The sequence below is a fragment of the Phyllobates terribilis genome, unplaced genomic scaffold, assembly GCF_046119375.1.
Source record: "Phyllobates terribilis strain yellow unplaced genomic scaffold, ASM4611937v1 Scaffold_2__4_contigs__length_985480577, whole genome shotgun sequence".
Lineage (NCBI taxonomy): Eukaryota > Metazoa > Chordata > Amphibia > Anura > Dendrobatidae > Phyllobates > Phyllobates terribilis.
This window is the reverse complement of record NW_027362762.1, coordinates 526634199-526658457: the sequence shown is the minus strand read 5'-3', so window position 1 is coordinate 526658457 and position 24259 is coordinate 526634199. Positions and strand designations below refer to the sequence as shown.

Sequence of the window (24259 nt, the reverse complement as noted above, 5' to 3'; positions counted from 1 at the left end):
TGTGCGCCCAAGGTTCTCAGTCTATAAATCAAACACGAGGAGGAGAGAAACTATATAACTCATCAGCCTTTTGGGAAAAGTAAAATACAAGTGGAAAACTGAAATATAAAAGGGCTTGCAAGAGATTGTCAGAATATTTTGACGGATCAGTGTATGAGCTATGTTAATCACACAGTACTGGGGAATGCTGGGGTGTAGCAGCTGTGCTATCCATTACTTAAGACATATATGCTGCCTTATGATTGGCTGGTGATTGTTATAAGTTTTGAATGTTGTGAATTGACTTTTCAGATTCTGAAGCTTTCAGTTAATAATTGAGAGCTGACGAGACCCTGGCTTTTAAATATTAAAATAATTTTTCTATATAACAAAATGAGGTTTCTGCACAAAGCTATATGCAGAATTAGCACACAATAGAAAGAATCATTCTGGCGAGGTTCACGCTTGCATTACAAATTCCGTAATTTTTATTACAAGAAATATAGTAAAAAGGCACTGGTGACTCAGCCTTTTTCTAACAGATACCCAAAACTTACATTTTAATGCATGTTCTTAAAATTTTAGTCAGAAATAATGTTGAGTTAGGAAACATGATAATAATCTGTGTGTTAATATTCTTAAAAATGTACACTTGTGCCAACATTTACAGCACTATATTTATATTATTATCCTAAAGCTGAGGTCAATAGTTATTGATAACAGAACAAGGCAGGTTATAAAAAGCACTAAATGCCCTATTAATGCTTTTGCAACACATTTTGCCGCTATGGCAGGGGGGTTGGATGGACTGGAATATGCTGTTGTATTTTTTCAGTTAAAATACTGGAAAACGGAAAAAGGAAATCAAACGGCACCAAATATTGACATCCACTTTAATCATATACGGAAAATAGAATAAATCTACAATCATAAAAAATAGATTAGTATAAAAGATCATTTCAGTTTATTGATTTTTATTATTAAAAAATAAAAGTGATACATTGCTTTTAAGTTCTATAAAGTTTGTGAGCAATTTCTAGTGGAAAATTGTAATGCTATATATTAAGATTCAGTTGTATTTTCATAACTGAACTGCGACATGTGAAGAAAGCCTTATAACTATTAGCATTTTAGTGCTTCTTATTTATAGCAATAATTAGCTAGTATATAGCTTGCGTATGTATTGCTTGGTGAAAATGTACACATCTCAAACTCTGCACATTAGGCTTCAAATTCCTTTCCTGTCGAACTCCACAGAGGGACATCCATGTTGAGCAGGTCTTCCTGAGCAACAGATTCCAACCTCTGGCTTCACTCCTCTGTTGTTGACCACAAACATGCAATACAGTGTTATGGTTCTGGTAATAAAATGTTTTCTTTTGTCCCAAGGAGCACTGCTGTATATTTTAGATGTCCGTCAGTAATGTACAGTGCTGCAAATTAAATTTTAGAGAAAAGTCAGTGAATTCAAATTTCAAAACCTTCACTCAACTCTAGTTAGCACAATTTCACTTTCCAAACTACTTTTGCACATGTAGTTTTCAAAGACAAGTCAACAAGTCAACAGTTCCTTTATATGGCCAGACCGTTCCTTCATTACTGAGAAATCAGAGTTTGAGAAGTCACAGCCTCTATGCAGTGTGACTTACGGCAAGAGGTCAGTCAGTCAAGAAGGAAGAAGTGGTGCTGGAGAGACAGAGGCTTCAGATCTACAGAATCATTTGCATATCCATACCAACACACATTTTTCATCAACAGGGGAATGGACAGGTCATGTAACGGTATTGCTAGACTTCTCTTTGGAACAAGTACAAGTGCATATAAATAGTTTAGGATGTGAAATCCTGCTGACACATTCCCTTTAAATGCAGCTGTCAGAGACTGACATTGGCATTTAATAGGCTAAGAGCAGAGGGCAGAGATCACATCCACTCAATGCAGTTAGAAGCAGATGCTGGCTGAAAATACAGCCAGTGTTTGCCAGCTGTGGTGCATGCTCAGCTGCTGAGCTTGCATCAAAGAAGGGAGAAGTGCAACAACTGATTCAATAGAATCAATTCCACGATTTAACTTTATATCTGCTGTGGTTTACACTCTGCTATAGTATTATAGCTCCCACATCTTCAGGTCTGGGAGCACTGGACAGCAGTGACCATAATATGGTAAGTTTCAATGTAATATTCAATCAAACATTCAAAAGGGGAAATGTAAAAACCTGGAGCTTTAGGAAAGCTGATTTCAACAAATTAAGGGAAGAACTTAATCGTGTAGGCTGGGACCATTTCATGGTAACTGGGGACACTGAACGTAAATGGGGCATGTTTAAAGAAATACTATTAGAATCCTGTAGAAAACGTATACAGTCTGGTAATAAAATGTCCAGGAATAAAAAGAAACCATTATGGATAAATAAGACGGTACGAAGGTTAATAAGATAAAATCAAAGGGCATTCAAAATCTTGAAGGCCGAGAATACAGAAATAGCATTTCAGGAGTATAAAGATCTCAATAAGCATTATAAAAAAAGAAATCAAGCTAGCAAAGTTATCTACAGAGAAACAAATTGCCAGCGACATTAAAATAAATCCACAAAAATTTTAGAAATACATAAATGCTAAAAAGAAAAAAACAGATGGTGTCGGCCCCTTAAAAGATGATAATAACAAGATAATTATAGAGGATAAAGAAAAGGCTGCGATATTAAACAGACACTTTGCATCCGTGTGCATCAATGAACTGGAATCTTTCAACAATAAAAAAAAATCAAAATTCACCAACTAATATAACTAGTTTAACACAAGAAGAAGTATGCCTGCGTCTGAGCAAATTAAACATTGACAAATCGCCCGGCCCAGATGGTATTCATCCACGGATACTAAGGGAATTGAGCTCAGTAATTGACTAATCGCTATTGTTAGACTGTCTTGTAACAGGGGTGGTGCCACAGGATTGGAAGATAGTCGATGTGGTACCGATATTTAAGAAAGATAAGAAGGTGGAACCTGGCAAGCCTGAGATCAGTAGTGTGCAAAGTTTTTCAGGGCATTTTAAGAGATGACCTGCAAAGTTATATCGCAGAGAATAATATAATAAATAATAATTAGCATGGAATCATGAAAAATAAGTTGTGTCTAACCAACATGTTGGGTTCCTATGAGGAGGGAAGTACAAATCTGGATGTTGGCAATGTGGCTGATGTGATTTATCAAAGGCATTTGATACTGTACCACATAGCAGCCTTATTCTGAAGCTACAGAAGCAAGGACTTGGGGGAACTATATGCAGATGGGTAAGGAATTGGATAAATGATAGGAAACAAAGAGTCATCATAATTGGTATTTTCTCTAAATGGGATATAGTCAGCACTGGGGTACTGCAGGGATCTATGCTAGGACCGATTCTTTTTAAAATCTTTATTAATGACCTGGGGGATGGGATTGAGAGTAAAGTGTCAGCCTTTGTTGATGACACCAAACTATGTATGATATTAAAATCTGACCATAATATTACCATATTGCTAAACGATCTGGATAAGATATCTGAATGGGCAAATGAGAATTAATGTTGATTAATGTAGAGTAATGCACCTAGGATGGAGTAATCCTATTTTTGCATATACGTGAAATGGGAGTATACTCTGGACTACAGAACAGGAGAAGGACTTGGGCATTCTGGTTACAAGTAAGCTGAGCAGTAGTACTCAATGTCAAGCAGCAGCAAAAGCAAACAAGATTTTATGTTGTATAAAAAGAGAGAGAAAATCCCGCGATAAATCACTGGTGAGGCCACATCTGGAATATGGGATCCAGTTTTGGGTTCCACAATTTAAAAAGGATATTCAGAAGTTAGAGTCAGTTCAGGGGCGGGCAAATAGATTATTACTAGTGATGGAAGGCTTCTCATATGATGAGAAACTGGAAAAGTTGTACTTATTTAGCTTACAAAAAAGATGCCTCAGAGGAGATCTCATTTACACATATAAATATATGTGTTGTCAGTATAAAGGACTGCCACATGACTTATTCCTTCCAAAGACCATACTAAGGACCAGGGGGCACTCATTACGGGTGAAAAAAAGGCGATTCCGGCAGCTAAATCGGAAAGGGTTCTTTATAGTTAGAGCAGTCAGAATGTGAAATTCCCTACCGTAAGAGGTAGTAATGACAGACAGTAACAGCTTTTAAAAATGGCTGATTTCCTCAATACACATAACATTGTGAGTCATAGTTAATTTAGTAACAAAATGTACAACTGGTGGAGAAAGGTTGAACTTGATGGACTTAGGTCTTTTTTCAACCTATGTAACTACGTTTAATTGCCTATTGCATTTATTTCTCAGTACTAGTTTTTTTCAGCTATGTACCTAGTAATGTTTCAAGCTACTAATATTATTGGTTGTAATTGTATAGAAAAAAAGTCCACAATAAAAAGAAACTATAATTGTCTTAAAAATTACAAAAAACAGGCTATATGAAAAAAGAATCAAAAAAGCTTTAGTATTGTAGTCTCTAATGGTTATAATGACAGTTATTATTTATTACCAAATGATGTTAAAAGCCTACTTGCCAGTATTTTTTTCCAGTAATGTGTCTACTGTGTACTCATCATATTGACTCTCATGGGAGACATACAGAACTAAGGAGTATAATCTAAGTACTTCTTTCCAATCCTACCTCGCCTCTTTTTACCTCTTTCTCTATTTTATTCCTCATCAATTACAGGCTATTCTTGATTAAATGAAAATATCATTCTAACAACTATATAAAAGGTAAATTACCATTTCGATCGATGGTAAGATTAAGTACCTACATTTAAAATGTTTAATTTTTGTATTCACTGCTTGAGTCAAAATGTGCCTTACAAATTTGCTTTATCTTCTTGCCATTATCCAACCTTAATTTGATGTACCTCACATGTAGGTAAGGATCCTTTAGATTATGCGCACACTGAATTTTTTGTTATTTTCAGAGCAGAAATTTTATAAAACCTCCAAAAAAAATCCCTCAAATCATCTCAAAAGTTTGGAGTTTCTGCCCAGTTTCAGCTACAAAAACTCAGCATAAAAGACTCAGTGTACACATGCTCTTAAATTATTATCTCATGATAATCTATCTTCAGGAACACACCACTACACCACTCCTCAGCCAATAGGCTTCCTACTAGTTGGGTGAGAATGACATGCTTCTGAATGATTCTGGCCTGGATTTGGAGTCACCCCAAAATTAAAGTTGAAAAACACACTACAGGCTGATCCAACTTTGATGTAATGTCCTTAAAAGAATGTCAAAATGAGGCTCAGTATTGTGTGTGGCCTCCACGTGCCTGTATGACCTCCCTACAATGCCTGGGCATGTCCTGATGAGGTTGCGGATGGTCTCCTGTGGGATCTCCTCCCAGACCTGGACTAAAGCATCCGCCAACTCCTGGACAGTCTGTGGTGCAACGTGATGTTGGTGGATGGAGCGAGACATGATGTCTCAGATGTGCTCAATCGGATTCAAGCCAGTCCATAGCTTCAATGCCTTCATCTTGAAGGAACTGCTGACACACTCCAGCCACATGAGGTCTGGCATTGTCCAGCATTAGGAGGAACCCAGGGTCAACCGCACCAGCATAAGGCCTCACAAGGGGTCTGAGGATTTTATTTCGGTACCTAATGGCAGTCAGGCTACCTCTGGTGAGCACATGGAGGGCTGTGCGGCCCTCCAAAGAAATGCCACCCCACACCATTACTGACCCACTGCCAAACCGGTCATGCTGAAGGATGTTGCAGGCAGCAGAACGCTCTCCTCGGCATCTCCAGACTTTGTCACGTCTGTCACATGTGCTCAGTGTGAACCTGCTTTCATCTGTGAAGAGCACAGGGTGACTTTGCCAATCCTGGTGTTCTATGGAAAATGCCAAGCGTCCTGCACGGTGTTGGGCTGTGAGCACAACCCCCATCTGTGGACGTCGGGCCCTCATACCACCCTCATGGAGTTGGTTTCTAACTGTTTGAGCAGACACATGCACATTTGTGGCCTGCTGGAGGTCATTTTGCAGGGCTCTGGCCGTGCTCCTCCTGTTCCTCCTTGCACAAAGGCGGAGGTAGCGGTCCTGCTGCGCGGTTGTTGCCCTCCTACGGCCCCCTCCATCTGGGACATCATGTCTCGCTCCATCCACCAACGTCACGTTGCACCAGACTGTCCAGGAGTTGACGAAGGCTTTAGTCCAGGTCTGGGAGAAGATCCCACAGGAGACCATCCGCATCCTCATCAGGAGCATGCCCAGGCATTGTAGGGAGGTCATACAGGCACGTGGAGGCCACACACAATACTGAGCCTCACTTTGACTTGTTTTAAGGACATTACATCAAAGTTGGATCAGCCTGTAGTGTGTTTTTCCACTTTAATTTTGGGGGTGACTCCAAATCCAGGCTTCCATTGATTAATAAATTTGATTTCCATTGATGAATTTTGTGTGATTTTGTTGTCAGCATATTCAACTTCGTACAAAACAAAGCATTTAATGAGAATATTTCATTCATTCAGATCTAGGATGTGTTATTTGCGTGTTCCCTTTATTTTTCTGAGCAGTGCATATCCATCTGAACTAACAGTCCTTCTGAGGACTAATTCAGCTGCATATATTGAGTGGTGATAGCAGGAGTTAGGCAGGCAGGCAGTGTAAGTGGCAGACTTTAGTGTAGGTTACAGCACAAGAGGGTCCTTTGAACATCCTGACTGCTGCTGCTGTAATAATTACAGATATTTGTAGAGATAGCCCAAGATATCAGGGGCAAGGGCACATTTTTTTTATCTTAATCCTGGTTATTTGCTTAAAAAGCAATCCAGAGTACACCATTTTTCTGCTTGATTTTCTTGTTAGCACTGCAGAATACAGCGAGATCTGTTCCATATTTCAGCGATAAAAATCCAGAATTTTGAAATGAACGTGGAAAATATTGGTCTCCTTTTCCATTCTGTTGCAGTATGTCGCTCAAGCTATTCACACTAGGTGTCTGTGAAGAATAGTATTAGTAAATTATAGGCCTGCTATTTAAAACTGTGGTTCTCTGTCAGACATAACACCTATAAGAGTGTTCCAAAATTAGCTATTTCTTCCATTTTTATTTTGTTGCAGTGTGCCAGTCAAGCTATTCGCACTAGGTGTCTGTGAAGAATAGTATTAGTAAATTACAGGCCTGGTATTTAAAACCGTCATTCTCTGTTAGACATATTACCTATTAGAGTGTTCCAAAATCAGCCATTTCTTGTGAACGTGGAAAATATTGTCCTCCATTTAAAATGGGCAAGGTGCGTGGCAAGGAATGCGGAAGTGGACGTGATGGGGCATGCAGAGGCCGAGGACGTGGGCAAGCTGAAATTGTGGCACAACAAACACCCACACCTTGTCGCTCAATCTTCCTGTCCCAATTACTAGGGGACCTCAGTACACCACTATTGAACCCAGAGCAGTGTCAAAAGGTTGTGTGTTGGATAGAAAATAATGCTTCCAGTCACTTTGCCACCACCACTACCACCCTGTCTTCCACACGGTCAAGTCTCAGTAGCCGTGAGTCTGGACCGCATATTCCTCATCCTGATCCTCCTTCTTCCCACCATGCTGAGAGCCTGGAGACAACTGATCCCACACTTGGACACTCAGAAGAGCTGTTCACTTTTCCATTTATAGATTCGGGCCTCTCGCCCGGCCAGCTTCAAGGGAGTCAAGAGGAGAAAGCGTGTAGCGATGCCCAAATATTTGAACAGCCACGGTCACACGAAGGCAAAGGTGGGAAAGTGCAATTACTATCGCAAGAGGTGAATGATGATGATGATGAGACACAATTGCCAGAAAGTTAGGAGGAGGACCAGGGACCATAAGTGGAAGGCGAGGTGGTAGATGATATAGTAACTGACCCAACCTGGCAGGGGGACATATAGAGCGAGGACAGCAGCACACAGGGGGAGAGAGGCATAGCACCACAACAGGCAGGAAGAAGCTGTGTTGCGGCCTCAGACACAAGATGGGAAAGCGTTCCTCGTAACGCCAACACGACGGAAGTTGCCAGTACAACTGTTAGGTCTTCCCGAGTCTGGTTGTTTTTTAAAGACTCTGCAGATAACCCCAAAAAGGCCATTTGCACCACCTGCCAGGCCACCATAAGCAGGGGTAGCAAAACTAGCAGCCAGACCACCAGCAGCATGATCAGGCACATGGCAGCAAAGCACTCGACTAAGTGGGCTGAATCCCAGGGTCCAGAAACAGTGTCTGTGGGTGACTCCAGTGCTTCTTCCACTGTTGTGCGTGCATGCCAATCCCCTGTCCATGGCGCATGCCAAAATGCCTCCTGTCCTGCACGTGTCGCTGCACGCTCTCAACTAGCACCATCAGCAAGCACGTCCACATCCTTGTCCCAGTGGGGTGTTCAGTTGTCCATACCCCAGTCCTCGGAATGCAAGCGCAAATACGCAGCCAACGCCACACAGGCCATACTGCTAAATTCACACATTTCACAAATGCTGGTGCTCGAACTGTTGCCTTTTAGGCTCATGGACACAGAAGCTTTCCGCAACCTGATGGCAGTGGCCATCCCTTGGTACTCGGTCCCCAGCCACCACTATTTCTCCCAGTGTGCCGTCCCCGCATTACATGAGCACGTGTCCCACAACATTAGCCGTGTCCTCAAAAACGCAGTTACTGGGAAAGTCCACCTAACCACAGACACATGGACAAGTGCTTGTGGGCAGGGACGGTACATCTTGCTGACAGCACACCGGGTTAATATAGTGGAAGCTGAGACCCAGTCGGACTTTGGGATGGAACACGTCCTCCCGAAGCTGGGAATTGTGGGCCCTGGGTCAATCAGGGTTTCCCCCACATTCTAAAGCTCCAGCACCTCCTCCTCCTCTTCAGCCTCCATCTCCGAAATGACCATATCGATCGCAAGCTGGAAGCCTGCAGCACTGCCTCGGACAAGCGGCAACAGTCTGTGCTGAAGCTAATATGCTTAGGTGACAAACCACACAACGCTGAAGAGTTGAGGACAGCTCTGAAAGAGCAGGCAGATCCGTGGCTGACATCGCTGACCCTACAGCCAGGCATGGTCGCGTGTGACAATGGCTGGAATCTGGTGGCGGCTCTGAGGTGAAACGAGCTCACACACGTCCCATGCCTCACCCATGTGCTTAACCTCATGGTTCAGCAGTTCCTCCAAACCTACCCGGATCTGACAGATATGCTTGTCAAAGTAAGTCGCCTGTGTGCCCATTTTAGAAAGTCAGCTACAGCTTCCGCCGCCCTTGTCGTGCTTCAGCAGTGTTTGCAGCTTCCAGCTCACCAACTGATCTCACCGACTGATGTCCCCACGCTTTGGAACTCTACCTTGCAGATGTTATGAAGGATTTGTGAGCAGAAGAGGTCAAATGTTGATTACCAGCATCAACAAGGCCATCGGTATTCAGTTCAGACTCCACAAATAAGACCTCAGGAGTGGACATGGATGTCAGACACATGTAAAATCTTCCAAAACTTTGAGGACTCCACCAAGATGGTGAGCGGCGATCACGCCATAATTAGCATCACCATCCCGCTTCTCTGTCTTCTGAAATGCTCTCTGCTCACAATCAAAGAGGATGCATTGCAGGCAGAGCACGATGAGACTGAGCAAGGAACCATACAAGGTGTTTCCACACAGCCCAACCTCATCTCATCCCAACGTGGATTGGGTGACAATGAGGAAGAGGAGGAGGAGGAGGAGTAAGAACAGGAGCTAGTTTCCTGTGCTATAGGCGGTACTATCTGCACAACTGTCATACCGGAAGTCTTGCCTCTTTGCAGTCTGGCACACATGGCTGAGTTTATGTTACACTGCCTTTCCCGTGACCCTCGCATTGTCAAAATTTTGGGTGACAGTTATTACTGGTTGGTGACACTTCTAGACCCCCGCTACAAGGAGAACTTTCTGTCTCTTATTCCCGCGCAGGACAGGCCTAATAAAATGGGGTAGTACGAGAAGACCCTTGTTGCGGAATTATTGAAAAGATTCCCATCTGAAAACGCTGGCAACAGAGATCACAGTTCATTGGACAACTAAAGAGTACAAGCCAGAGAGACACAAATGCAATCCAACAGAGGCAGGAGAACACTGTAAAAGTTCTGGGACAATTTTCTCAGACCCTCCCATCGCACAGGCCCTGAGATGCGGCGTACTCTCACAAGGAGGGAAAAGTTTCAGATGATGGTAAGGCAGTACCTTGCCGACCGTACCAACGTCCTCCATGATTCCTTTGTGCCTTATAATTATTGGGTATCCAAGCTGGACACGTGGCATGAACTGACTCTCTATGCCTTGGAGGTCCTGGCCTGCCCTGCTGCTAGCATTTTGTCAGAGCGGGTTTTTAGTGTCGTCGGTGCCGATAGGCACATCCGCCTGTCAACTGAAAATGCTGACAGGCTGACTCTTATAAAAATGAACAAGGGCTGCATTGGGCCAGACTTCTCAACACCACAGAATGATAGCAACGTAAAAAATACATTTTTTTTTTTCAGAGGTGTAACTCTATTCCCATGCAACTTACACCCAGACATGGGTATACGCTTCCTGATTTTGTCTGTTTGTTCTTGTCCTCTTTCTTCTCCTCATCCTCATCCTTCACATCCTCCTCCATATAACCACCATCTAAAATATCGCCATATCTACGTCTCTTGCAAAGGGCATTGGAGTTCCTCCAAATTTTTGGTAGCCATTGCATTCACTGCATAGGCAAATAGTATGGGAGACCCACTTTCTAATAATGGGAACATTGTTTTCAGGAGGCCCTCCGACCTCTACATCTCTCGCAAGGGGCATTAGAGTGCCTCCAAATTTTTGGCAGGCGTTGCATTCACTGCATAGGCAAACAGTATGGGAGACCAACTTCCTAATAATGGGAACATTTTTTTCAGGAGGCCCTCCGACCTCTACGTCTCTTGCAAGGAACACTGTAGTTCCTCCACATTTTTGGCAGCCATTGCATTCAGTCCATAGCCAAACAGTATGGGAGACCCACTCCTTTTTCTCTTTTTTAATGGGAACATGTCATACTCGTTACAGTAGTCCAGCTCTATGTGTCTTTAAATTGTTAGTATGGTTTTTCCTAAATTTTGACACCTGTTGGACTCACTGCATACCCTATAACTGGATAGCAGACCCTCTCTTTTATAATGTGAACATGTTATTACTGTGGCCTAGCTCAATGTGTCTTTAAATTGTTAGTGGGTATTTCCTAAACTTTGGCAGCCGTTGAACTCACTGCATACCCTATAACTGGATAGCAGACCCTCTCCTTTCTAATGGGAATATGTCGGTTCCGTGGCTCAGCTTTATGCGTCTTTAAATTGTTAGTGGGGTTTTTCCTAAATTTGGTCAGCCATTGGACTCACTGCATACCCTATAGTTGGATAGCAGACCCTCTCCTTTCTAATGGCAACATGTCATTACTGTGGCCCAGCTCTTTGTGTCTTTAAATTGTTAGTGGGGTTTTTCCTAAATTTTGGCAGCCATTGGACTCACTGCATACCCTATAACTGGATAGCAGACCCTCTCCTTTCTAATGGGAACATGTCGTTACTGTGTTCCAGCTCTATCTGTCTTTAAATTGTTAGTGGGGTTTTTCCCAAATTTTGGCAGCCCTTGCAGTCACAGCATGGGCATTAACACCATAGGAGACCCACTCCTTTATAATGGGAACATTTTTTTATGCCTCCTCTATGTCTCTTCAAAGGGGTATTGGGTTGCATCCAAATTTTTGGCAGCCCTTGCAGCCACTCTTTAATAATGGGAACAACAAAGCATATACTATTCCCTATAGGAATAGTAACGCTGTAAAAATAGTGTTTGTGACATTCACAATCCCTCCTTCATAAATGAAACAGGATGTGTCTGATGATGTTTCACACACCTCGTGGCCAGATAAGGTTGTAAAATGTTAAAATGACATTTCTCTGTGAATGCATTTATCTTGGTTGAAAGCAATGCAAAAGTGCAAAAAACGCACCAAAAACACTGTGTGTGTGGAGGAGCATTTTTGTTTTTGGTTATTTTATTTTGCCTTATATACAAGTCATTATCCTGGAAAGGATGTTCCTTAACATATTTCCCAGGAAAATCCATTTTGGTCTCATTTTTCTATGTTTTATTGTGAATCCCTAAAGGTGGCGTAATACCTCTGGCAACATTGTTGACAGCAGTGACCTGGGAGACAGAAATGCTTCCAGGGGTCTTCCCCATGCTGTAACCATGTCATTTGAGTACTGTTCCCATCGATTTGGGCAATTTTTAGGCCCTCTGCAGACCGCCGTGGAGAGCCACTGGAAAAATGCTTGAATTTCCCATAAACTTACATTGGGCTCGTTTCTTGGACCGAGCATTCGAGCTTTCCTATTTGCTCAACCCGAGCAACGAGTACCCGAGGCACAGAGGAATCACGAAGGACGTTGGTACAGTCGGCAAGGTACTCCCTCAGCATGTTCCCAAACTTTGCACTCCTTGTGATAGTATCCCACGCTCCAGGGCCTGTGCGATGGGAGGGGCAGAGAAAATTCACCCAGAACATTGACAGTGTTCCCCTGCCTCTGCTGGATTTAAGTTGTGTCTCTCTTGCCTGTAGTCCTTGGTTGTCCAACGAACTCTGACCTCTGCCACCAGCTTTTTCAGATGGGAATTTTTTTAATAATTCCGCAACAAGGGCCTTCTGGTACTGCCCCATTTTTCTAGACCTGTCCGCCTCAGGAATAAGAGATATAAAGTTCTCCCTGTAGCTTAGGACTAGAAGTGTCACCAACTAGTAATAACTGTCACCCAAAAGTTTGAGAAAGTGAGGGTCATGGGAAAGGCAGCGTAACACAAACTCAGCCATGCGTGCTAGACTGCTAACAAGCAAGGCTTCCGTGTCCTCACCAAGAGAATGACTGACCATGCTCTCCTTCTCTCTGTCCTCAGGCCATCCACGCTGAACAGACGGTATGACAGTTGTGCAGGTAGTACCGTCTATAGCGCATGAAACTATCTCCTGTTCTTCCTCCTCCTCCTCTTCCTCATTGTCATCCAATCCACGTTGTGATGAAACATGGCAAGGACGGCGGAAGCTGTAGGTGACTTTCTAAAATGGGCACACAGGCGACGTACTTTAACAAGCAGATCCAGCAGCTCAGGAAGGATTTGAGAAACCGCAGAACCACGAGGTTAAGCACATGGGCGAGGCATGGTACTTGTGTGAGCTCACCTTGCCTCAGAGCCGCCGCCAGGTTCCTGCCCTTGTCATAAGCGACCATGCCTGGCTGTAGGTTCAGTGGTGTGAGCCACAAATCTGCCTGCTCTTTCAGAACTGTCGACAACTCTTCAGCATTGTGCGGTTTGTCTCCAAAGTATATTAGCTTCAGCACAGCCTGTTGCCGCTTGGCCGAGGCAGTGCTGCAGTGCTTCCAGCTTGTGACTGATGTGATCATTTCAGAGATGGAGGCTGAAGAGGAGGCTGAGGAGGATGAGGTGCAAGAGCTGTAGACTGGGGGGAACCCTGATTGATCTAGGGCCTGCAATCCTCGGCATCGGGAGGGGGTGTTCTGTCCCAAGGTCCAACTGGGTCCCGGCTTCCACTATGTTAATCTAGTGTGCCATCAGCGAGATGTACCGTCCCTGCCCTCAAGCACTTGTCCACGTGTCCGTGGTTAGGTGGACTTCCCGGTAAATGCGTTGTTGAGGGCATGGCTAATGTTTTGGGACACATGCTTGTGTAATGCGGGGATGGCGCACCAGGAGAAATAGTGGCGGCTAGGGACCGAGTATCGAGGGACGGCCGCCGCCATCAGGTTGCGGAATGCTTCCGTCTCCAAGAGCCTAAAAGGCAACATTTCGAGCGCAAGCAGTCACGAAATGTGGGAATTTAGTAGTGTGGCCTGTGGGGTGTTGGCTGCATATTTGTGCTTGCATTCCAAGGACTGGGGTATGGACAACTGAACGCATGCACCATGGACAGGGGATTGGCTTGCATGCACAACAGCGGAAGAAGCAGTGGTGCCACCCGCAGACACTGTTCCTGGACAGTGGGGTTCGACCCACAAAGTCGGGTGCTTTGCTGCCATGTGCCTGATCATGCTGGTGGTGGTTAGGCTGGTAGTTTTGCCACCCCTGCTGATGCTGGCCTGGCAGGTGGTGAAAATGGCCTTTTTGGGGTTATCTGCAGAGTCTTTAAAAAACAACCAGACTCGGGAAGACCTAACAGTTGTACTTCATTCGTGTTGGTGTTACGGGGAAGGGTTACCTGCCTTCTGTCTAAGGCCACCACACTGCTTCTTCCTGCCTGTTGGGGTGCTCTGCCTCCCTCCCCTGTATGCTGCTGTCCTCGCTCTGCATGTCCTCCTGCCAGGTTGGATCAGTTACTATATAATCCACCACCTCATCTTCCACTTCCACACCCTGGTCCTCCTCTTGACTTTCTGGCAATTGTGTCTCATCATCGTCCACCTCTTATTACACTTTCCTACCATCGCCTTTGAGTTACCGTGGCTGCTCAAATATTTGGGCATCAATACATGCGATCTCCTCTTGCCCCACTTTAAGTGGACCGAGCGAGAGGCCAGAATCTATAAATGAAAAAGTGAACAGCTCTTCGGAGTGTCCAAGTGTGGAATCAGTTGTCTCTGGGCACTCGGCATGGTGGGAGGAAGGAGGTTCAGAGTGAGAAATATGCAGTCCAGACTCACGGCTACTGAGACTTGACCGTGTGGAAGACAGGGTGGTGGTGGTGGCTAAGTGACTGGAAGCATTATCTGCTATCCAGCCAATAACCTTTTCACACTGCTCTGTGTTCAATAGTGGTATTCTGTGGTCCCCTATTAATTGGGACAGGAAGGTCGAGCGAGAAGATGTGAGTGTTTGTTGTGGCACAATTTCAGCTTGCCCATGCTCTCGGCCTCTGCATGCCCCATCACCATCACGTCCAGTTCCCCGTCCCTTGCCAATTGCCTTGCCCATTTTAAATGGAGGACAATATCTTCCACGCTCACTGCAAATGGCTGAGTTTGGAGCGAACTTATGTGTGATCCGTGTGACAGACAAACCACAGTTTTAAGTAGCTGGCCTGTAGGTAACTATTTTGTACAGAAAACCAGTGTCAAAAAATTTGCTGACACACTGAAACAAACTTTAATGGAGGCCAGAAATGGCAGTATTTTCTGAAAACGAATATGTGATCCGTGTGACGGAGAAAACACAGTTTTAAATACCTGGCCTGTAGGTAACTATTTTGGACAGCAAAATGGTGTCAAAAACTTCACTCACACACTGAAACAAATTTTTAATGGAGGCCAGAAATGGCAGTATTTTCTGAAAATGTATTTGTCTTCTGTGTGACTGAGAAAACATAGTTTTAAATATCTGGCCTGTAGGTAACTATTTTTAACAGCAAACTGGTGTCAATAGTTTCACTGACACACTGAAACAAAATTTCAATGGTGACCAGAAATGGCAATATTTTCAGCTAAATTATATGTGATCTGTGTCACGGACAAATCACAGTTTTAAATATCTGGCCTGTAGGTAACTATTTTTAACAGCAGACTGGTGTCAATAGTTTCACTGACACACTGAAAAAAAATTTTCAATGGAGGCCAGAAATGGCAATATTTTCAGTGCAATTATACGTGATCCGTGTGACGGACAAGCCTCAGTTTTAAATAGCTGGATTTTTAGCGCTCTAATATGGAAAGGATGTGGCTGTATTCTGCAGTGCCAACAAGCAAATGGCGCAGAAAAACAGTGTTCTCTGGATTGCGTTTTAAGCAAATAATGAGGATTATGATCCAAAAAAAATTATTCCTGGCCCCTGAGACCTGGGCCTATGTCTAAAAATGTCTAACACCAGCAGCAGACAGAACTGGAATGGAGCCTCTTGTGCTATGCGCACTGCAGTTTGCTATATACACCGCCTGCCTGCCTATATACACCGCCTGCCTGATATCTCTGCAGATGGATTAGTCCTCAGAAGGACTGTTTGTTGAGATGGATATGTTTAATATACTTCTGTTCTACCTACACTACCTAATAAACAAGCAAATCTCTCCCTAGCTCAGCAGCACCTCTCCCTACACTGTCTGATTCCGGAGTGACTGTGAGGAGCATAGACCTGATGACGCTGTGCGGCCAGCCAATCACTGTAATGCCACAACCAACATGGCTGCAGCATAACAGTGAGTGGCAGGCAATCTCTGCATGTTCATAGGCTCTGTAAAGAGCACCAAACAAGCAGGGAGGGGACCCGAGCTCCCGCCGAGCAACCCCCTGAAATACTCTGCGAGCGCCGAGCATCTTGAGCAGTACCAAGCACGTTCGCTCATCAGTAGTGTTCACAGTTTGGGACTCAGTCCTTTGTCTGCCCTTATTCACACACTGAGGTCAACTTTGACACAAGGTAAGGGTTTTAATATTAGACAGTGTTGGACCGTCTCGAGTGGGTTCACCTTGTCGATGGTGGGATGGCTTATATACTATTTTTTATCAAAAAGCGTGTTAGTAAGAACCCTATTTTATTTAAATGCACTTGCTTTTTATTAATTTATTTACAGCAGGGTTTATGTTTATTTTGCTTCTTGTAGGTTTTTCTGATTTCATGGGCATTGTGAAACATGCATTTATGTGCTGCAAGTATACCAACTTAACCAAGCTGAAATTTTGTGTTTTTTCTTTGTATTTTTTGCATTCTGTGCAAACCTGGGTGTGGCCTCCCTCACTAGAGCTGGATAATACATTTAAAGCTTCTGGCGCTCACAGTTCGGGAATCAGTTCTTTGTGTGCCCTTATTCACACACTGAGGTCAACTTTGACAAATGATAAGATTTTTTTTTGATCAAAAGCAATGTTACTAAGAACCCTATTTTATTTAAATGCACTTGCTTTTTATTTATTTACAGCAGGGTTTATGTTTATTTTGCTTCTTGTAGGTTTTTCTTCATTGACAGACTGCAGCAATGGCAGGTAACCTTGGCAACAAATAGAAAACTATAAAATTAAAAATCTTTGAGAATGAAGATGATTTTTAATAAGAATTACATTTCAAAGTTGTTTGTTTTTTCATATTGTGGTAGATTGGCTCACTCGACAGCACACGGAGGTAGACACAGGCAAACAAAACAAAGTGGTAGCACAAAGCACAGTACTTGAAAGCACAGTCCTTGTGGTAGCGTGGATCCGCCCGCTCAGAGTTTAGCACATAAATGGTTCAGCTTTTCCTTGTCAGGACACAAAGCACTGGAGTTCCTCTCTCCAGCCCTACCAAACATTGAATGATTCAAAAGGCCAGCTATTTTTAGCTCAGTCCAGACCTGGGGTGGAGATATGGGGAACAGCCTCCCACCCGCTCTACAGCTGTTGACATAAAAACCTAGGCCAATTAACCCCTCAGCACATAACATTCCGGAGAAAACTTCAAAGTTTCACATCACTGAAGCAACTTGCCTCAGTGAAACATATCTCCCCTCCAGTACTTTGCCAATGACTTAGTCACAATTCACTTTGCAATTTTAGCCATTAAATATAATGAAAATTAGGGCTTGTGTCATTGGCTGCCGAATTTACATGTCTCTATCCATATAAAGAGCGTACATGTTTTGGCACCACTTTATCAGTGTAACAGAACATAGAGGCTGCTCCTGCTGCTGCTACTGGATACTGAGATAGTTAGCCAGGCGGTTGATTGTCAGCTTTTTAAGATACATAGGACCCTGTGTGACTCTGAAATCGACCTTCAAACAGATCAATCTTCTTTGCTAATTGTGTGGTCCAGAGACACCAGGCCGCATTTCAGCACAGGGTCGGACTGGGGCATGGGACACCGGAGAATTCTTCGGTGGGCCCGGGTCCTCGGCAGGCCCCTGAGCAGGACTCAGATTGCCCTCATGGAGTGCGGCGGGCAGTGAGCAATCCCTCCAGCTCTACTTCTGACAGGAGAAAAATGGCAACGGTGCAGAGGGATCCATCCTCTGCCTCTTGCCCGGAGCTTCCTCTCTGACACAGGCTCGCTCTGCTTGATTATGTCATCATGCAGCGCGTGCCTGTTTCAGGGAGAAAGATGCCAGGCAGGAAGCAAAGGACGATGCTGAGGGGGAACGAGCAGAGAGGGTAAGTGTTGTTTTTTTTGTTTTTTTTAACTAATACAATGGCGATGGAGGTGGTGGGGGGAGATGAGGGAGAGCAATGGTGATGGAGGAGGTGGGGAGACGAGGGAGAGCAATGGTGATGGAGGTGGGGGGAGATGAGGGAGAGCAATGGTGATGCAGGAAGTGGGTGAGACGAGTGAGAGCAATGGTGATGGAGGTGGGGGAGATGAGGGAGAGCAATGGTGATGGAGGAGGTGGGGGGGAGATGAGGGAGAGCAATTGTGATGCAGGAGGTGGGAGGAGATGAGGGAGAGCCATGGTGATGGAGGTGGGGGGAGATGAGGGAGAGCAATGGTGATGAAGGAGGTGGGGGAGATGAGGGAGAGCAATGGTGATGGAGGTGGGGGTAGATGAGGGAGAGCAATGATGGAGTAGGTGGGGGGAGATGAGTGAGAGCAATCATGATGCAGGAGGTGGGGGGAGATGAGGGAGAGCAATGGTGATGGAGGAGGTGGGGGGAGATGAGGGAGAGCAATTGTGATGCAGGGGGTGGGGGGAGATGAGGGAGAGCAATGGTGATGGAGGTGGGGGAGATGAGGGAGGGCAATGGTGATGAAGGAGGTGGAGGGAGATGAGGGAGAGCAATGGTGATGGAGGAGTTGTGGAGAGATAAGGGAGAGCAATGGTGATGGAGGAAGTGGGGGGAGATGAGGGAGAGAAATGGTGAAGGAGGAGGTAAGGAGAGATCAGGGAGAGCAATGGTGATGGAGGAGGTGGGGGAGATGAGAGAGAGCAATGGTGATGCAGGAGGTGGGGGAGATGAGGGAGGGCAATGGTGGTGGAGGTGGGGGAGATGAGGGAGAGTAATGGTGATGCAGGAGGTGGGGGGAGATGAGGGAGAGCAATGGTGATGGAGGAGTTGGGGGAGATGAGGGAGAGCAATTGTGATGCAGGAGGTGGGGGGAGATGAGGATATGAGGGAGAGCAATGGTGATGCAAGAGGTGGGGGAGATAAGGGAGAGCAATGGTGATGGAGGCTAGGGGAGATGAGGAAGAGCAATGGTGATGGAGGAGGTGGGGGGAGATGAGGGAGAGCAATTGTGATGCAGGAGATGGGGGAGATGAGGGAGAGCAATGGTGATGGAGGAGGTGGGGGAGATGAGGGAGAGAAATGGTGAAGGAGGAGGTAAGGAGAGATGAGGGAGAGCAATGGTGATGGAGGAGGTGGGGGGAGATGAGGGAGAGCAATGGTGATAGAGGAGGTGGGTGGAGATATGACATTGTGATGGAGGAGGTGGGGGGAGATGAGGGAGAGCAATGGTGATGAAGGAGGTGGGGAGAGATATGGCATTGTAATGGTAATGGAGGAGGTAGAGAGAGATATGGCATGATGATGGAGGAGGTGAGGGTGAGATGAGGGAGAGGAATGGTGATGGAGGAGGTGGGGGAGATATGGCATGGCAATGGTGATGGTGGAGGTGCTGGGGAGATATGGCAATGGTGATGGAAGAGGTAGGGGGAGATATGGCTTGGCAATGGTGATGGAGGAGGTGGGGGAGATATGGCATGGCAATGGTGATGGAGGTGGGGGGAGATATGGCATGGAAATGGTGATGGAGGAGGTAGGGGGAGTTATGGCATGGCATTGGTGATGGAGGAAGGGGGGAAGATATGGCATGGCAATGATGATGGAGGAGGTGGGAGAGATATGCATGGCATGGTGATGGTGGAAGTGGGGGGAGATGAGGGAGAGCAATGGTGATGGAAGAGGTGGGGGAAGATGAGGGAGAGGAATGGTGAAGGAGGAGGTAAGGAGAGATCAGGGAGAGCAATGGTGATGGGGGAGGTGGGGGGAGATGAGGGAGAGCAATGGTGATGCAGGAGGTGGGTGGAGATATGACATTGTGATGGAGGAGGTGGGGGGAGATGAGGGAGAGCAATGGTGATGAAGGAGGTGGGGAGAGATATGGCATGGTAATGGTAATGGAGGAGGTGGAGGGAGATATGGCATGGTGATGGAGGCTGTGGGGGGGAGATGAGGGAAAGGAATGGTGATGGAGGAGGTGGGGGAGATATGGCATGGCAATGGTGATGGAGGAGGTGCTGAGTAGTGTTGAGCCACCCCCGTAGTGTTCGAGTTTGGTTCGGTTCGTCGAACACCCGTGTGTTCACCGAACTGTTCGTCGAACTGTTCGTCGAACACCTTTGAACACCGTTAAAACCAATGGCAGGCAAACAAAAACACATAGAAACACATAGAAAACACCTTCAAAGGTGTCCAAAAGCTGACAAACTGCTCAGAAGACACAACTAACACATGGAAAAGTGACAAGTACATATAGTCATGCGAAAAGAAAAGAGGTGGAGGAGTAAAAGGAGGGGGAGACACAGATATAGGCATGTCATGCCTTTCTAAAATCCAAAAAGTGAGAAACCGACACGTTCAGTCCGCTCCTGCCTGTGCCACCTCCGTGTCGCCGGGTTTGTGCCAGAGCCGCGGTGAACCCTGACGGCCAGCCCCCCTCTCCCAGTACTGGTGCCTGTCCGCTGGTGGGTCGAGCGAGCCCCCCTGTGGTGGAGGCAGCTCTAAGCTTTTTAATTTAAATTGTCTCTCTAATTTGAATGAATACACTTTAAATCCATTTACAAGGATCTATTGGAGGGCAAGTCTCATGCCAGCAGCCGCGGAATTCCAGCTCCAGTAGCGTCCACTAAAGCTGCTGCAGTTAAAAAGCTTTTATAAGGATCGAGCTCGGCTGTCCACCGCAAGGCATCCTACTGCCAGTCCGAGCCCCTATGCCTTGGGGTGCCTCCTGATGCTCTTCACTGAGTATCCCGTGGTCCCGATGCATTTCCTTTGAAAAAATTAAGTGTCCAAACTACAGGTGGTGTAGCTTGCTTAACAGCCGGGATAATCCGCAGACACTGCTACTAGGCACAAAGTATTTCCTGGGCTAGATGCAGTTAAAAATTTGTAATTAGATACTCTCGTTGGATGCTGAGAAAGCATTCCATAGAGTCTCCTGGCACGCCATATATGATTCTCTTAAAAAGCTTGGGGTAGGGGTCTAGGGGACCCTTTTATAGCCAAAATCACGGCCCTGTATCACAATACGTCACCTAGGCTGAAGATAAATGGAACTGTAGCACCCTGAGGGCTCGGTTGCTACAGAGGTATTGCACCTCACCCAGAGGTGTGATATCTCACTCTCAGGTAAGGATGGAGTGTGGATCAGGACCCGACACCTGCATGCATTACACCACATTGCTGTGGGGCAGGGCGACCAATATGCCTCTGAGATGGGCACGACAGTCCTGTCCCTGGCTGGAGTGGGGGGAGGGGACACTGAGGAAGGGGAACCCTGTAGTGCAGGAGCAGGTAGGAAGCAGTTCCTGGGTGCATTGAGAAGGGAGTATAAAAGGTGGGCACCATCTTAGTTCAGTGCAGAGAAGTCTGAGCAGAAGTGGCAGGGAGCAGGGGCTCTGCATGAGCTCTGCTCCGGAGGCGGGCCTAGTAGCAGGGGCCCAGGCCTGGAAGAGGGAGAAGGAAGGAAGAGGAGCGGAGAAGGCTCCAGGAACGAGGAATGAAGGGATCCCAGGGGTGCGGACGGGCGAGTCGCCACCGCACGCCCGAATCCACCTGCGTGGAGGGGTCAGGCCAAAGGGGGAGACCGGTCCCCGAAACTAGTGGAGGCAGGAAACGACCCTCAGCTAGAAACCGGAGGCTGTGACATTTTATGTGGCGCAGCCCCTCGCTACACCCGCTAGGAAGGCACCACGTAGGGTCAGGGAAACTGGCGCCAAGTTTACCAAGAGGAGGCCCGAGGCAGCCGGACAGAAGGGTTGGTAAGAAAGGCCAGACAAAGGACACACAAAGGGGGTCCTGTGAAGCGCTCCAAAGTTATCTGGGAGTTGTCTGAGCCCCTCACCTGGTGAGCACAGTACGACGTGGGCAGCCGTTACCTGCAGACGTGGTCTGGATAATAAGAACTGTGAGTAAAGGCCCTGGACTGCATCACTGACTCCGTGTCGTTACTGCTGCTGCCCTGCACCATCACCCCCATCCTTAGCATACACTGCCCTGAGGCTATACTCCTCCCGTGGGGAGTTATGCTACGCTCTGCTGCACCCACAACACCAGCCTCAGCGGTCTGCCCTGCAGCGGCGGTTCACTCTGACCGCAATCCACGGGTGGCGTAGTCGGACATTTAAACATCAAAACCACATAAATAGTTCCGCCACTGGTTTGACCACCCTGAGCCACGGAACCGGGTCGCCGCCACGAAGACTACAACCACCAGCATCCACCAAAAAGGGTCCGGCTCCGGGTGTCCCAAGGCCCAGGGGATGCATCAGAACATTTTCATCACCTTTCACAATCACCAATGGGACAAGGCAGGGATGTCCTCTGTCCCCTCTCTTATACATCCTAGTGACGGAGCACCTGCTCTCATCAATTCGCCATAACCCCAATATTAGGTGGATTGAGGTGGGAGGCACCGAGTACAAGTGCTCTCTATTTGCTGATGATGTCCTAGTATATATCACTCAATCACATATATCCATCCATGCTGTTATGGCTGAAATAGATCACTTTGTTACATGGTTAAATTTTAAAATCAATGCAGCGAAGTCTGAGGCCCTTGATGTCTCCCTCCCCAAATCCATATAGGATTCCATCCAGTCCAATTTTCCCTTTGCCTGGCCCTCACAGGGTATCAAATACTTAGGAATTCCTATTCATAGAGACCTCTCCCATCTATGTTATCTTAATTTTGGGCCCTTTATTGAACAACTCCATACAGACCACGGTTGGCAAGTTAGAACTGTAAGATTCACTACGTGAACCACTGGTGTTTTGTGGAAAAGCACATGTACACTGTGTTCCAAATTATTATGCAAAAAGTGTTTAGGAGTGATAAGGGAAGAATTTGTTTGTTTGTCAGTTAAACTCATTGATGGTGATGTGTGTCAGGGCTCTTTATATCACTGTAAGCAATTGCAGACACCTGTGCTAATTAGTTTGGCAGGTGTGTCCAATGAAAGGCAAGACTACTTAAGAAGGCTGTCTCACATTATTAAGCAGCCTACATTTTCTGCCAAAATGGGAAAGAAAAAGGATGTGTCGGCTGCTGAGAAGCAACAAATTGTGGAGTGTTTAGGTCAAGGCATAACTACAATCAACATTGTGCGATGATCAGGATGAAGTGTCTTGGCAATCAAGAAGTATGTAGCTGATTCACAGTACACACGTGTGCGTGCTGATAAGGGCAAATTGAGGACTCTTTCCTACAGGCAATTACGTCCGGTTAAAAGAGCAGCGGCAAAAAAGCCTTGTCATAGCAGCAGACAAGTTTTTGAAGCTGCTGGTGCCTCCAATGTCCCCCGAACAACAAGATGCAGGGTCCTTCAGAGGTTTGCAGCTGTGCATACGCCATCCTGTCGACCTCCTCTATCCACTTCACACAAGCAGAAACGGCTCCAGTGGGCCAAACATTACATGAAGACTGATTTCAAAACTGTTTTGTTCACGGATGAGTGCCGTGCAGTGCTCGATGGTCCAGATGGATGGAGTGGAGGATGGCTGGTTGATGGACACCCCACGCAAACACGGCTACAGTGCCAACAAGGAGGAGGTGGAGTAATGTTTTGGGCTGGAATCATGGGGAGAGAGATTGTCGGCCCCTTTAGGATCCCTGAAGGCGCTAAAGATGAACTCCATAATGTATGTGGATTTTCTCAAACAGCACTTCCTGCCATGGTTCAAGAAGAAGAACCGTGTATTTCACAGCAAGATCATTTTTTTGCATGATAATGCACCATCTCATGCTGCACATAAAACATCTGCATCTCTGGCTGATATGGGAATAAAAGGGGACAAACTTATGGTGTGACCCCCATGCTCCCCTGACCTCTACCCCATTCAGAACCTCTGGAGCATCATCAAAATTAGTGTCTATGATGGCGGGAGGCAGTTCACATCTAAGCAACAGCTCTGGGAGGGTATTCTGTCCTCATGCAAAACAATTGAAGCAGAAACCATCCAAAACCTGACAAATTCAATGGACGAGAGAGTTCAGAAGCTCCTTTCGAACAAGGGGTCCTATGTGAAAATGTAACATCACCTGGAATATAGTTTTGAGTTGAAAACTGTTTGATTTCAGTT

The 24259-nt window shown here is 45.9% G+C and overlaps 1 long non-coding RNA gene across 1 annotated transcript in view; it reads right to left on the bottom strand.

Annotated features, from left to right (window-relative positions):
- Window positions 1-1024: 1024 nt before the first annotated feature.
- The window catches only part of LOC141252860 (uncharacterized), a 129128-nt gene continuing 105893 nt past the window's right edge, over window positions 1025-24259 (bottom strand). The window contains exon 3 of the long non-coding RNA XR_012314134.1: window positions 1025-1412. This is a non-coding gene — a long non-coding RNA (uncharacterized lncRNA). The remainder of the gene's footprint in view (window positions 1413-24259) is intronic.